Consider the following 14,818-nt stretch of genomic DNA (forward strand, 5'->3'; position numbering starts at 1 on the left):
CTAGCTGTCTGCTAGCCATAGACAGGGCAGTGGTGGCCAAAGCTGCACAGCCAGTCTCAGGGTGTGAAAGGAGAGACCCAAGGCTGATACTTCTCAACCTGGTGGATGAATTAAGTAGAAGCAGCTGGAGGGAGATGTGTCTTATATGCCAAACCTCTTGTAACACATAAGCACTGCTGCATTTTCTCTTTCTTAGAAAACTCAGGTTTTTTTTAATATATAAAATGCTTAGTGTCTTTCTGGCTATTACCTTATCACTTCCATTTATCTGTCACTGTGACGCCAGATCTGCTGCTTAAAGGCCAGTGTTGCAGTGTTCAACACAGCATATGTCTGAGGAAGCATTAAAGGTCACAGGATTCCACAAGAGCCTAATCTAGAACTTCTTATGAATCCTGGGCATTAAAATGTATACAGATATTTTAAATTATTATCTTATATGTGGAATTAGTGCTGGTATCTAATCCATCATAGAATTATTGACCAACTAAACCAGAGCTGCAGCCTTGGCTCATAATTAGGGCTTTGGCTTAGACAATGAACTTTGCTGTTCAGTCCCACCCCATTTGGGCAGTGTTTGGCCAAAGCACGATCAGGTCAGTGGGGAGCTTGTAAATTTAACCAGGCTCTGGGCCAAGCCTATGTAATCCTGCACAATTAACTTTTAGATACACAACTCCAAACTGACTGGTGGTGTGACTGACAAGTTTAGGATCAGTTTGACCCAAATGAGTTCACTTTGCCTGAGCCTGCTCCCTGTCGCTGTCTGGTGGATGGCAGGAGGATGACCTGCAAGCATGAAATGCTACTACACAGACGCACCGGCTGTCCCTGGCCCCACTTCTGCAGCTGGGTGACACCGGGCAAGCCACAGCTCCAGTGGTCCCCTGCATGAGATGGACACATGGCAGTGACCTTTTTTTAAAGTGCTTTCAGATTGTGGTGCTGGTGGGTACTTTTGCATTTGTCAGGCTTGTCAGATGTTCCTGCTGGCAGGTTTGACCTGCAGAGTTTGCTCTGAATGGGTCTGTAATGCATGTTATGGGACTAGGGCTTTCCAGCATTTCAGTTCACTGAAGCCACAGGGAGCAGGTAAGCATAAGGGACAGAAGGAGAGGGGACAAGATATAGCAAAGAAGTAATTGCTTTACTACTTTAACAGCTTGTGATTAACATAATGCCCTTTTTAATTTTACAGAACATCCGTATGGGATGAGCTAACATCTCATTCATCAGTGATATGTTTAGAAATCAAATTCTTCCTGAGAGAGTTGTGCTGAATGCTGGGAAGGTAAAGTAGAGAGAATGTCCCTCCACAGTTATTCCTATCCCTCTTTTTGGAGCATGCTCTTACATTCCCTGTAGTGACTGGACTCTAGGCTGGATTGATCTCAGTGTGTGCAACAGGAACATTCTTACAGCCCTTTGTGATGGTAAAGATTTTTTTTCTGTAGAGGGAGCAGTCAAGGGTACTCATATACAGTCTCAGGCTTACAATGCAGTACAAGACACAACTTAAGGAGATTAACTCAAGGAGAGGAGCATGTGACTCTGCTCCATGTCTTCCGCAACTTTCCACCTGGCTGCCAAGAAAACCGATGCACTGCCCTTGATTTGGAGCATTCTCAAGCTTTTGGCTCTCTATTGTGCAGAAATATATCGCTGTTATTTTTCCCTGAATATCCACAGACATTCAAAGAAAATGTGGCATCTTTACTGCAGATATTTCCCTCTTTCATAGCTGACACATGCTTTTGGCTCCCACTACAGATATGTCACAATGTAACTTTTAGTTTACCGATGAAAGAAATCCCATGAGTCTTGCCTAGCAAAAAATTGCAACTTCCCAACCACACCCCATGAAGAATAGCTACTTCTGGTGCAGTTGATCTTTGCGATAGGTGACAGCCAATGCTGGTGGAGTTAAGTCTTTGTGAAACTGCACAGAAGAGACTGGAGGAATATCACTGCATTGTATATTAAATATAGGAGTGAAATGACTTTGAGCTGAGAGCAGAAATAGCATATGTATAGCATTTGCTATACAAATAGCAAAAGAGAGAACGTTAGGAAAGATCCAAGCCAGAAGGGGTCGGTTAACTGAGTTAAAAGACTAAGCCCTGACTGGGATCTGGGACAAATCACTCAGGGATGCAATTGAACAATCCAGAATTAACAGGGCATTCACCAAGCATAGAATCTTAGATGTGTGCAAGGTAGTGCTCTGTATGGTGCCTATGACAGAAGAATCAAAACAATAGGAAAACTGAAAGCTGAGACAGGATGGCATGAAAAACCCCTGCCTTTAACTTCACAAAAGCAGTCTGCCGAGCTGCATGTACCATGACAAACATGAGAAGCTATGGGAATGCCAGGCACCATGAGTGAAATATAGGAGCAGCAGTGAACCATGTCATGTCATTGGAGTCTGCAAGCACTGAGAGAAGACCCCTGGCACGGGAAGAGGAGAAAGCAAAAGCCTGGGAGCTCAGAGATGCTTTTCACAAGAGCAGTGAACAAAGCTGCAGCAGGAGATGGGCTGAGTCAGCATGAATGTGAATGGAAATTACATTCATTTCTGTACAGTGCAGAGGTACGTAAGCAACTGTAGTGCTAAAGTAACCCCTGAAAAAATCCCTGGCCTGTGGAAAAAAGTGTTATGCCAGGGCCTCTGAGGACTTGCAGGTGCATAAGAATATAGGAAAATAAAAGTCTTTGACTGGATATGGGGGTCCCAGAGCTGCTAGTGCTCTGTGAAAGTGATGCTGTGATTTTCTGGTGGGAAATATGGACAGCGAGACTCTGAAGCACGACCCTGTTCTGGTCTTGCCCTTGCAGACACAGGTTACGGAGAAATGAGCCACACTTTCTCTGAAGCCCAAAGAGAAGGAGGTGATAAATCAGCCATTTTGCTGGAAAGGTCTCCCAGAAGCAGCAGCCTGAGAAAGCCAAGCTACAACCAAAACAAAGTAGAGGAACTGTGTCAATATCCAAGGCGGCAGCATTGGGTCCACAAGGCCTTGTGGACATCCCAGGGGCTGTGGCAAGACCATGTCTGATGGCAACGCTAACACTTACTGTTCCCTGTCTTGGCTGGGATGGTGGGGTGGGCTGAGAATGAGGGGTGTAGAATACAGGCCTTTGAGGGACATCTGTGGCCCATGTGGACAGAGGTGCCTGAGCTAAAGCCGCTAGTCCCTGAAGCAGGAAGCTTGTGCCTCTATTGATATGGTACTAAGAGATGGGTTCACCTCAGTAGCAGGTCCCACTTTGACCTGGTTTTAACAGGGTACGATGGGCTTTGGGACTGGGCTGCACTCAGTGGAGTGTGGCTGGAGCACCAAAATTTTCAAGAGAAGCTTGCCAGGATAATACAGCAATCACAACAAGAGGTGAAAAAAAAAAATTGAAGTAAAATAATGACAAGTTCATTGTGTGCCTCCATTGTGTGCACACCTTTACATGACAGCAAGCAGCTGTGAGGAACTTTGCATCCCTGCAAGCATCTTATGATTTGGTGCTCCCATTGGGATGTGAGTGAAGGAGCCACAGCTGGATCAGGCAGTGACTGTGGTGGACTGAAGTCTGTTCATCCTTGTCCTCACAGGTATTGTGCAGGACAGAGGGAAAACGAGAGACAGAATCAAAGACCAGCAGGGTCAGACTCAAGTCTGCACAAATAGGTTTTCTGTCACTACTTCTTATTTACTGCCTGTGTAACTGAAGGGAACTGGAAACAGCGTCAAAACATCAGCTAGGTAGATAGGATTGTCACTTATGGAGAGCAGTGCAGGAACTCCATTTTTCTCTGTGGATTGAGGACCAGGGCACGGGGCTCGTGCCAGACCTATTTGTACTCAGCTAAGAAGCAGGAGATGTGGAAAGTTGTCATGTGCCTCATCACACCAGCTGGAGGTGTAAAACATCCATTGCATTGGACAACGCAGTCATATTTCTGCTTCTCTGTGAGGAATGAAGCTTGGCCTAGGGAGCCAGCCTGTAATACCATGCTTTCCACTGATCATGCCAAATGCTTGGAGAACAAAACTCCCTTATGAACTTCCTCTGCATTCAACTACTGAAGGTTGTTTGGGACAAGACCTACAGGACTGAGGTGTCTCCTGCTTATGTGGTGACAACATTCTTGGGTTTGAACCCATTAGCAACATAATGTCAAAAGAGCAATATGCCTTTCTTCTTGCTCCCTGTCTGGCCAGTTAAGCACAGCAGGTTCCCATCTGTTTCAGTCCAGAGGCCTCCGCTGTTGATCTTCCAACATGTGCAGTACAACCCTTGCAAAAACATTTTCCCTTCGCAGGCTGAATGCATGTGTGAAACAGATCACTAAGAAGCAGGCCTGCATCTTGTGCCTCCAGTGTGCTCCAGGTCAGTGAGAAAGCTCCCTCTTGATGTAGCAAATATTGATCAAATTGCAAAACCAATTTAATCTGTCAGAGGTGCTGCTTGGACATAGCAAGGCTACTCCCTTAAGACAAATATAAACTCAGACACTTCTACAGTGCAAAGAGGGTTAGGGTCACAGAATGAAAAATATCATCAAGCTGAAGGATAGAGATGATGCAGTCTGCTTAAGCTGACACAAGTTGTAGGAAACTGCAAATACCGCTGGCAGTGTAATGAGAATTCAGTCACCTACCTGTGCTTCTGGGAGCTCAAGTCTGAGTCAATTCCTGGATGATCCAACAATGCACAGATTTAGCATCAATGGCCACAAAATTAAGCCCAGAGTAAATGGCACAAACAGGAATAATAATTTTTTCTTTCATTGAAGTGTCCAGCAGTTTGTTTAGCAAACTGTTTTTACTGGACTGAGTACTTTTACCTGCACTGAGTTTCAAATTCATGGACAGCTTGCACTTACTGCAAGGAATAATTTAGAGTTTTGAGGTGTATATGGTGTACTTAAGGGGAACTTAGTTCAAACATATGTAAAATAAGCTTACTGGGATTGTCTGCACACCTGCAGATGGGAACATCTGAAGAGCAATTAGGTTCATAGCTGTGCCAAGACCACTTTATCAAAAAGTAGTGAAGAACAATAACAGCAGCAGTGGTGAAGGCTCTAACAATGAGAGGAATGTAAGGATGTGGTTTGCTCTCAAGAAGGTCTTCAAAGAAGGTAGGAGGGGGAAGGAGAGGAGAAAGGTGGGCTGCTGTAAGCAGAATGGTAGGAGCTAAAGTGTAGCGAAAGGAAATAGCTGAGGCTGTAAGAAGTGAAAAAAGTTACTGAGAACTGAAGAAAGCAGAGAAGAAACCATGTGGCTGAAGGGATCTTTTCCTCAGCCCTGCAGTCCTGTTTCAAAAGGTGTTCATGGTGTGGCTTGCAGCGCAAGAAGGTATTTGAGCAATTTATTATGATGTTCCTGCTAGGAGAAGACCAATGTGATATCCCAACTAGGAAAACATTGAAAAAAAGGGGCAACATAAGGAACAACCTGCATTTGCTGGTCAATTTGAAGGACTCTTCAGTGAGGTCAGTCTGCCACGCAGGAGAGTGCAGAAGGACATCTAAGGCCACCCCCAACCCAGCACTCCCAGGCAGAGTTAAAGGCAAAGTTTAATATGCTCCCTTAAAAAAGCAAATTTGCTTTTTACCTGCACTGCAGCAGGCTGAGACACTCATGCATGGCCCTATGCTGACCTCCCTACCTGCTCCTCTCCCAAACCTTGTCTAGGGCTCAGGGCACGTGGCCTTGGCTCAGGGGACTGTGGTACAGGGGATGGGGAAGCTGCCCCTTGCCCTGTGCAGCTCTGCCCGGGGCCAGGAGCTTGGACCTGTGCCCACAAGAAGAAGACTGAGCTCAGGAGTGTGTGGGGTGGCTGTTTCGGTGGTGCTGGGTCAGGAGGGCTGTAGAGAGAGGACAGAAGAACATCTGTGAATGCCCTGGGATGTGGGGAGGTGCCAGAGCTATGACAGCCAGTGACACCAAGTGGCAGCAGCCACAGCACAGTTGTGTTTGTGGCCGTGAAATTGCTGATATTTTCCTTGGTGCTTTGGAGCCTGCGTATTTAATACAAACATTATGGAACTGATAGGGAAACCCAAGGCTTAGTGGCCTTGGGTTGCTAAAGGAAAGGTCTCCAAGATACAACCTCACCCAAAGCAAGTTTTACTTGCTTACATCTTATTTAGAAGCTTTTCACTCTGCTGGGACTGGAGCTACGGGTTTGCTGCCTGGGTTTGCTGAGGAGCAGCCTGCCAAGCATGCAACCATCTCATTTGTTGAGTGATCAGACTAAAAATCACCTTGTGCCTAACATAAAGTGACACAGAAAGCAAGCCTTCAGAGCATGTGCTGTAGGACTGGCACTCTCCTATGAAGTCCTGCAGATGTTAAAGTGACCAAGTGGCTTGTGGTGGCACAGGGTCCCCTTGGAATATGAGCTCTACATACCAATGGGTTTTTGCAGGGTTTGCTTTTGGCACAACATTACTCTGAGCATAGCTTAGAGCAGAGCTGCTGGCCCAACAGGTGGTGTTTCAGCATGTTTCAGATCCATGTGCCCAACTGTGTAGCACTGCAGAAGTATTGTTAGGAAAGAAGCATTTGCAGAATTGAAGAAACGTAAGATTAGCAATCAGCAGCTGTAGGCAACGTGGTCATGGGCTGTGTTCTATCCTCGGCTTGCAGAAGTGGTCTCATGGGCTCTATCAACACCAGCCGTTTGCACATGTGCAGCAGCGTGGGCAGGAGTCTGCTTCTGCCTCCCACCCACTCCTCCAAAAAGCAAACCCAGAGGAGTAGCAGAGATAAATAGGTACTTCTGACATACGATTCCTTTGGTCTGTTCCAGACATTGGTAAGGTGAACCATGCCCCAGAAAAGCATGCAGCTCAGCTGTAAAAAGAGTCTAAACAACTTGCTCAGCCATCGGTGTCCATACTGTGATATCTGAAGGTGGGGAGATTCATTCCACCCTTGTCTGCAGACACTGTGCACAGACCACAGCACAGCTTCTGGGACCCTCCCTGCCTTTTCTGACATGGGTCTGGTGAGTCCTGACACAGCTACTGCTGCTGTGGTGCCTCTGTGTTGCAGCAGAATGAGTGAAGCTGTGTTTCCCAGGGATAAGTGTCTCAGAGGTGGATAAGTCCAACTCAGATCATAGCTTTTCACATTTCCATTATATTTTAAAGATCTGAGTATCTCTGAGGTCTTTTTGTTGCTCCGTTGAATTTAATTGAAATTTGCCAACGCATGAACAGGTTATTGGAGAGAAAACAAGCAGAAAGCAATTACATCAGCCTTGTTTTCCTATGAATTGAGGTGAGTAGAGTGATCACCTTATTTTTGTGCTTAGTCTGATCCCTAGGGAAAAATCTTTTCAAACACATTATTCTGCAACATAATACATGATTGAGACACTGCTATTGAAACTGTGAGCAGACATATAACAGATTTCTGCTTGCATTTACACCTTATTTTATGTTACAATGCCATCAAGAGGAATGGAGGCACTCGTCAGTTACTGTTTGTCTTTCTGAAGTTAATTGCACTTTAAAGGGTTTTTTTTCCCCACCAGAGGCAGAACTATAAACTGCCAGGAATGACTTTGTGAAAGAAAGCAGCATAAAGGTATGATCATCTGTATTTGATGTAGGATCAAATAAAACTTGTCCTAGGTTACAAAGTAAGATGTAACCAATAGTATGTATTCTATGATCATCTTCACAAGCTGTTAAAGCAGGTGGGGCAGTGTTTGTTATCTCCCACCATGACTCATCCCTGATAACTCCCTCCAGGGGGGGCTGTCTCTGTTTAATGGGCAATCAAGGCCCCACTGCAGGATTCATAGAACCACGGGGGATTGCTGTGTCCGGGGGGACCAGCCAAGCATTCCCACCTGGATATAATCCGGGGTTTGGAACAGCCCAAGTAGCCCTTACCTGCTGCATTCCTAGAGGGCAAGAGCTACCACTGGACCTTCAGGTGAAGACCAGAGCCTTCTACAGGATCACTGCTTCAACAGGACCACTTCATCTGCACTGCTACCACCACCTTGACTAATGAGGTGTCAGCTTTTATCCTGATTCTGTCAGTGTTCTTGAACTATTGCATTTATTTTAATTTTCCTATTAAATTATAATTCTGATTTGCGATTTCCCATTGGTTTGTTTTCAACCTAGTACAAAACTCAGAGGAATTAGAGACAAAGATATGTATGTGGGCCTTTGGAGTATAAATCTTTGGAGTTCAACTTCTGCATCAAGATCACAACAGGGATATTCTGCCCTGTAGATTTGAGGCATTTAATCTCACAGCAGCCACTTCAGAGCTTTCCTGTCACACGGGGTATAAAGCTAGTTGTGATGACTTGATGTCAGATTTAGGATTTAGTGAGACAGGGATGGGGTGTGAGAGATGTGCAGTGTGAAGGCACAGCCTGATGCTAATGCAATGAGTAGAGCCCTCCCTATTTAGCTATTCTCCCTCATAAAATGGTCCCTGTTAACTTTGCAGCTGGAATTACACCCAGAGAGAAGCCCAGAGTTCCATTTTAGCACTGAATTAACAGTGACATTTGTCTGCTCTTGGATTTTTAGCCATGATGTTTTTCTGCCAAAGGAGATGTGTTATAAGTCTAACCATTTAAATGAAGAATTGTTCATCAATTACTCATTGAGGTTAAGACTTTAAAATCTTTCACTACATGGTGCGGAATGTTTGGGCAATCACCCTTGAGTATGTCCTTCTCTCTCAAAGGGAATGGAAATTATTAAACTCGGCACAGGTTTAGTGAGCTGCAGCATGGAAAGAGAGAGGCTCTGACACATCTACTCTGCAAACAACCGCATGAGACTGCAGTTTCACTTTTTGATGTGGTCTCATTACAGAAGAGTGTGCCAGCTGAAATATCAAAATGAAATACTATTCCTTTTACCTGGCTAAGCACTTGGTAATTTTACTTGAAGTTCTGAGGGAGGACAGCTGAAGCTGCTGCAGTGGGCATGATACCCACAGTTCAAGCAGTACTTTAGTCCATAGTACCTTCACGGAGGAGCTGAGGTCTTGCACCTGGTGTCCTTATCCCCTTCGTGGTGGAGAAAGAGAGGACAAGACCTAGATTTAGGAAGGACTAGGTCTTGTCCTCTGTGGTCCACACACATAAGAAACTGCAGTGAAATAGGGAGGCCTCTGCAGTCTGTGTGCCAGATTATGTTTGCTATATAAAATCTTCGGCGAGATTAGGGTGTGCTTCTATGCTTTTATCAGAAGGCTGTAATGAGAGAAGAAGGGGCAGCTCTCAGATGCAGAGTCCCTCTTTTGATAGCAGAGGAACTTCCCTTTCCCTTACTGTGTGCATCTGTAAACCATTATGCTGAGCTGCTGCTAGGATGTGAGAATGGTTTTTATTATAAGTATGCCTAGTATGCACTTATAAATTATATTAATTTTGGCATCTTTCTTATCTATACTAAAAGTTACTAACAGCAGTCACAGGACTCTGGCTGCTGAACAGCTTCCCTGTTCTGTGGTCTCCAGCATATCCTCTTACTGCAAATTGTATTCTCCACTTTAACATTCACTAGTCCTTACATTAACCTTCTCCTGGAGTATTTCCTGGATGATAATTTCAGAACAAAAAGTATTTCACTGAAAAATTTTTTGTTGCCATTCTCAGCATTTGTCACCCCTCCTTCACAGATAAATACCATTGGGAAGGTGGTGAGATGTCACTGGGTTCAAGGTGATGAAAAATCATCTGTTTGACATAAATTAAAGTGACCTGGAAGTTTCTGACTTAGCCTGATCAATTGCAAGTGTACATCTCCAAGTCTGAAGATAAGACTCTTGGCTCAAGAGCCAAGACTGTGTAATCTTACTCCTCGTTTGAATTTTAAGTGCTGGTTCTTACCTAGGATGAGAAGAAACACCATCATATAAATGGATATCATATAAATGGATAGCTCTGTGAAAGTCTGAGTTCTGCACTAAAAAATAGTTGGCTACTGGGTCCTTTTATCTCCCACTTAACAGGAGATAATAGATCCTATTCAGTGGAAGCCTGACCATTTAAAAAGGAGTTAAGATATTTTTTATTCTATACCACAGAACAGAGATAAGGTACCCCAAAATAGAGACAGGTAATTCGATTAAAGGATGTGTGAAAGTTTTATCTTTGCCAGGGAGCTAACTGCCTCAAAGGACTCAATCTCCACTGGATTAGACCACTAGTAAAACAAAGTTTACGTTGGAGTAAGCTGCTTGGTTACAAACCTCTGGGTAAATGCTCTTGCTCTTTGATGAAGTGTGAAATCATTTACACCTTTTTGCCATATATTTTGCTGAGTAGGAGTGTGTATGCATGGGTAGTTACCATGGAATAAATGACATGCTGTAAAGTCACACTGTCAATTAAATTTATTTACATGCCCATGCTTTTAGCCAGAGAAACACCCTGTTTCTGGATGGTGGGTGAGGAGAGGTGTGAGGAAGATGCCTTGTCAAAACAAAGCTGCTTCTGTGCACACGTACTAGGAAAATCAAATGGTTTTGAAACATTATGGTCACAAATCGTGTGCCTGCAGGCTTCCCCATGGTCTTGGCTGTCTCAGTCTGCCTCAAAGGCAGCACGTGGGGTCAGCCAAGGAGAACGGGAAAGGGAAGAGACTGCTGGCAGAAATGGGAGATCAGGTGTTCAAGGTGATATCTTCAATTCAGGTGCCAACACCCCAATTAAAATTGATAGACACCCGGATCCCTTCTTCAGGGTTTGTAAACACAAAAAGAACAATAAAAAATATTATTGCTGGCTTCTGCAGGACAAGGTGGGGAAATCTTGTGAAAAAAGAAAAAATCTGGGCTCACATCAGTGCTTACAGTATGGTTAAAGGTGTAGTGGTAGGCATGCTCCTGAATCTTTGGGCCAGGAAAGATTCTTTCTTTGTTTTCTGCACTCACACTGGGCTTGGCTGTGCTCTGCCTGTGGGAGTATTACCATGTGTTGCAACACTAGATTTTTCAGCTTAATTTTGCTGCTTAGTTTTCCTCCAGCAGTCTTCAGAAATCTTAATTTTTCCTGACTCCCTGATTGAAACGAGACAGGTAGTGACACTTCTGCTCAGGTTAGTATGAGCAAGCCCAGCAATGGGGATGTGCTCAAGGGGCTGAGGAAGGCTGGGAAGCTTTTCCTGGTTAATGAGAGCTGCTGGCAGCACCCGATGCACCACCTCCCTTGCCCAGCTTTTGCAGCCACTGTCACAGAAAACTAAGTAAATGAATTGTGGGTTTGGGTTTTTTTTAAGCTACCTTCTTTGGGTGACATTAAATACAGGGGTTAGTGGTGGGTGTTAAAATACTCTCCTGGTTCTGGAGCTTTTTCACAGGGGCTCAGATAAGGTGGGTGAGTTTCTTGCGTTCAGTGCCGATTGGTGAATAAACTCAAGTATACTATGTGGCTTAACCACAGGGACCTGTTTTCTTTCTCTGCCGGAAACACCTGCCAAAAAGGCTGTGTTCACTTGGGCTGTACAAAGAAAAGCCCCAAATGAAACTTCCAGCCTTATAGCAACAGGTCAGGAGGTGATACTCAGTACACTGGTTTAAGGTCAAAGCATCTCACTGTGCCAGCTGGATATGAAAAAATTATGGCTGTTAATTAAAACAGAATATCAATATAAAGGAGCTATTGATGCTTTCCTTTGCATAATTACCAAAGAAATACCCTTTACTCTTACTGAATTGGCTAAATTACAAAAGAATACCGTTGCACTCAGAAAGAGTGCATATTTATTATCTCTCATATTTAGAGAAACTAAATATGTGTGGAGAGTCTCCCTTACATGAGGAGAGTGATTTATGCTAACAGAAACAGAACCTGAGGGTAACTGGGGACCTGGGTGGGGTTTTCTTAACCACAGGAAGTAAGAGCTCCCTGGTCCCTCACCCAAAAAGCCACCTATTGGCCTGTGGGGTTGAGTCCCCTGGAGACAGGCGATCCAATTGCCATAGTAACTTCTAAGGATCAGTTGACTGAAAGTGTACAAAAGGCTGCTGGTCCCCCAGTAGTGCATCAACACATTCTGGAACCTGATCAAGGCTCCCCGATGACCGTACTGGTGGATCCAGAATCGCATTCATGAATATGAGCGAGATGACTGAGACTCAGCATCACAGTGTGCTAATTCTGCAACAGCTTGTAGTAAAGCTGTAGAAGGGGAGCTACCAAATGTATGCCAGGGAATTAACAGATTGTTGTCTACTGTCACAGCTCTGTTTCTGCAGAGTGAGCTTCCTCTAAGTAAAGATCCTCTTGGAAACTAGCTGGAGGACTGAGGAGTGCAGTATGATGCTGGCTGTTTTCTGAATACCTAGTTGTCACCTAGGTAGCTCCTGAACATGCTGATGTGAAGCACTACACAGGATGCCATTACTTCAAACACCCTTATGTATGAAAGGTGACACTCAACCTTGTTATGATTGTGCTTCTCAGATACTAGTCATTTAATCAGTGTTAAAAGTCTAGCAAATGCATCAATTACAGAGTGAGGGTTTTTTGTGTTAGCTATCTCTTTATGTCCTCTGCCACTTTTGAACTGAGAAGGGCCAACTTTGATATGTTAGCCATGCTTCAATTAAAGGCTACTTTTGATCAGTATCCAGGTTTGATACATCCTTTCAAGAGGGATTAGTGAAGGATCCTAACAATTGTCAAGGGGAAGGCTTCTGTAGGTAAGGAGACTGAGACTGCAGCAGCAACAGGTGAGGTTGGATGCAGCTGCTATGGAGCTGCAATTTGGACAACAGAGTAACTTCACTGCTGGTGTCACATTATCACCAGCTGTCAGTTAGCTTTACTTCTCATCACACTAGACAGTAAAAAGAGTGCAGGCTTGTAGCAAGTTACATTGTCACCACTGCAATGAATGGCCTTTGACCAGGGGGTAAAAAAAAAAACCAACCTAGAGAAGTTCTTGAAAGAAAACACCATTTAATGTAAGATTACACAAGGTCAAAATTCAATCAGAACAAACATGCTGAAAACCATATGCACTGCCCCGTAAGTCCCAGTTTTAGAACCATGACACTTCATTCTCAATACCACCACAGGTGTGAAGTCACCCTCCACTTATTCCTCCCCTTCTCTCTAACTTTACAGAACACTGAAAATTTAGTCTGTGAAAAGCATAAAATTTGTGAATTGCAGAAGATACCCCCTACTATGAAAGTGCAACAGATAGACAGAAGTATGTCTTTTTCAGAATCTTCACCACCACCTTGCCATTCTATTAATCACTTTGTGGGGATGCCCATGAGATACTGCTGTTATGGTTCCCCAGCCAGAAGGAATGCACGCCATACTGGTTTGGAGGAAGTCCAGCAACCCTAAGACCACGGCGGAAGACAGCGAGGAACTCCCTCTTTGTCACAGCCAGACTATTTGAGTGCACAAAGAGAGGGCCCTCTCCCTGTGGCCGTGCTGCCACATAGATACGGAGAGCTTCAACGGGACATAACCACATCTCTTTACATAATCTTAGTTGGACCAAATACCTCTGCTGGCCCATTTGAGATGTATGCAGAAAAAGGTTTGCACTCCCTTCCATCAGCTGGAGGTCACTCAAGTACAGGAGCTCTGGCTGTGCTATGTTTTGCTGATTTGCCACCATCTCTTCTATATGGAGTACACCAAAAAAAGCTACAGTAAAAATGGCACGGAACAACATACACTCATAAGGAGAGCTACACACAGACTCCAGAGTTCCCAGGAGAAATCTTAACACTTCAACTGTTACAGGAGAGTATTCATCATTTGAACAGCGAGTCCTGCGTTTCAACCTTGACATCATGGAACAGATAACAGGATCTGGAAGAGGATCAGGATGATCTACCATTCTGGAGATGAAAGACAGTCCTTTCATGTACATTATTATTTTTGTGGGAGGCACATTCTGGGACTCCATGGCAACCAGAAACTCTCTCAGTTGTTCGACTGGAATTGGCCAGACTGCAGACAGAGCCATGCCTTCTCTAAAAGAAAGAAAGTTTTTCAGGCCTTCATGGTAGACTTGCCATAAGTGGTTGTCTCCTGAATCCTCCAGTAACAGCAGAGCCTTCAGGGGCCAAGGGCCAAAGGAATGCTTATCAGGAACCTGGCTGAGCTTATCTGCTGAAAGAAAACCATGTTAACAATGGCAAACAGAAGCAGATAGAAGTTCCCTCCCTTTCAACATGCTTCAGCCTTTACTTGAACTTTTCTGAAAAAAGCCTGCCCCATGCATTCTTATGACTCTCATGAGCAGTTTCCAGAGCCAGAGCACAGAAGGATTACATTCTCAAAACCCATAAACCCCCACCCATTTGTCTCTTTATAGGAACATCTCAAGCCTGGTGACAGATCTGACACCCTGTTGCAAGGTTTCTGTGACCTCAGACCTCCATCAGTGGGCGCAAGTGGCTGGGAGTGACAAAGCCACCGCAAGGTAACAATATATTCAGGAGTGCACAGAGGTCTCAGAAGTCTTCCAACAGTGTGGTCAGACCCCATGGAAGAACCTGGCAGGTCTCTTTATAGGAACATCTCAAGCCTGGTGACAGATCTGACACCCTGTTGCAAGGTTTCTGTGACCTCAGACCTCCATCAGTGGGCGCAAGTGGCTGGGAGTGACAAAGCCACCGCAAGGTAACAATATATTCAGGAGTGCACAGAGGTCTCAGAAGTCTTCCAACAGTGTGGTCAGACCCCATGGAAGAACCTGGCAGGACTCTACCCACCTCCTCCACCACTCAGCCGCCCCCCGGCCCTCCCCGCCCTGCCCAGGGCCCACTCACCAGCTCCTTCCCCACCGCCACCC

Source organism: Corvus brachyrhynchos, unplaced genomic scaffold (assembly GCF_000691975.1).
Source record: "Corvus brachyrhynchos isolate BGI_N302 unplaced genomic scaffold, ASM69197v1 scaffold17, whole genome shotgun sequence".
Classification (NCBI taxonomy): domain Eukaryota; kingdom Metazoa; phylum Chordata; class Aves; order Passeriformes; family Corvidae; genus Corvus; species Corvus brachyrhynchos.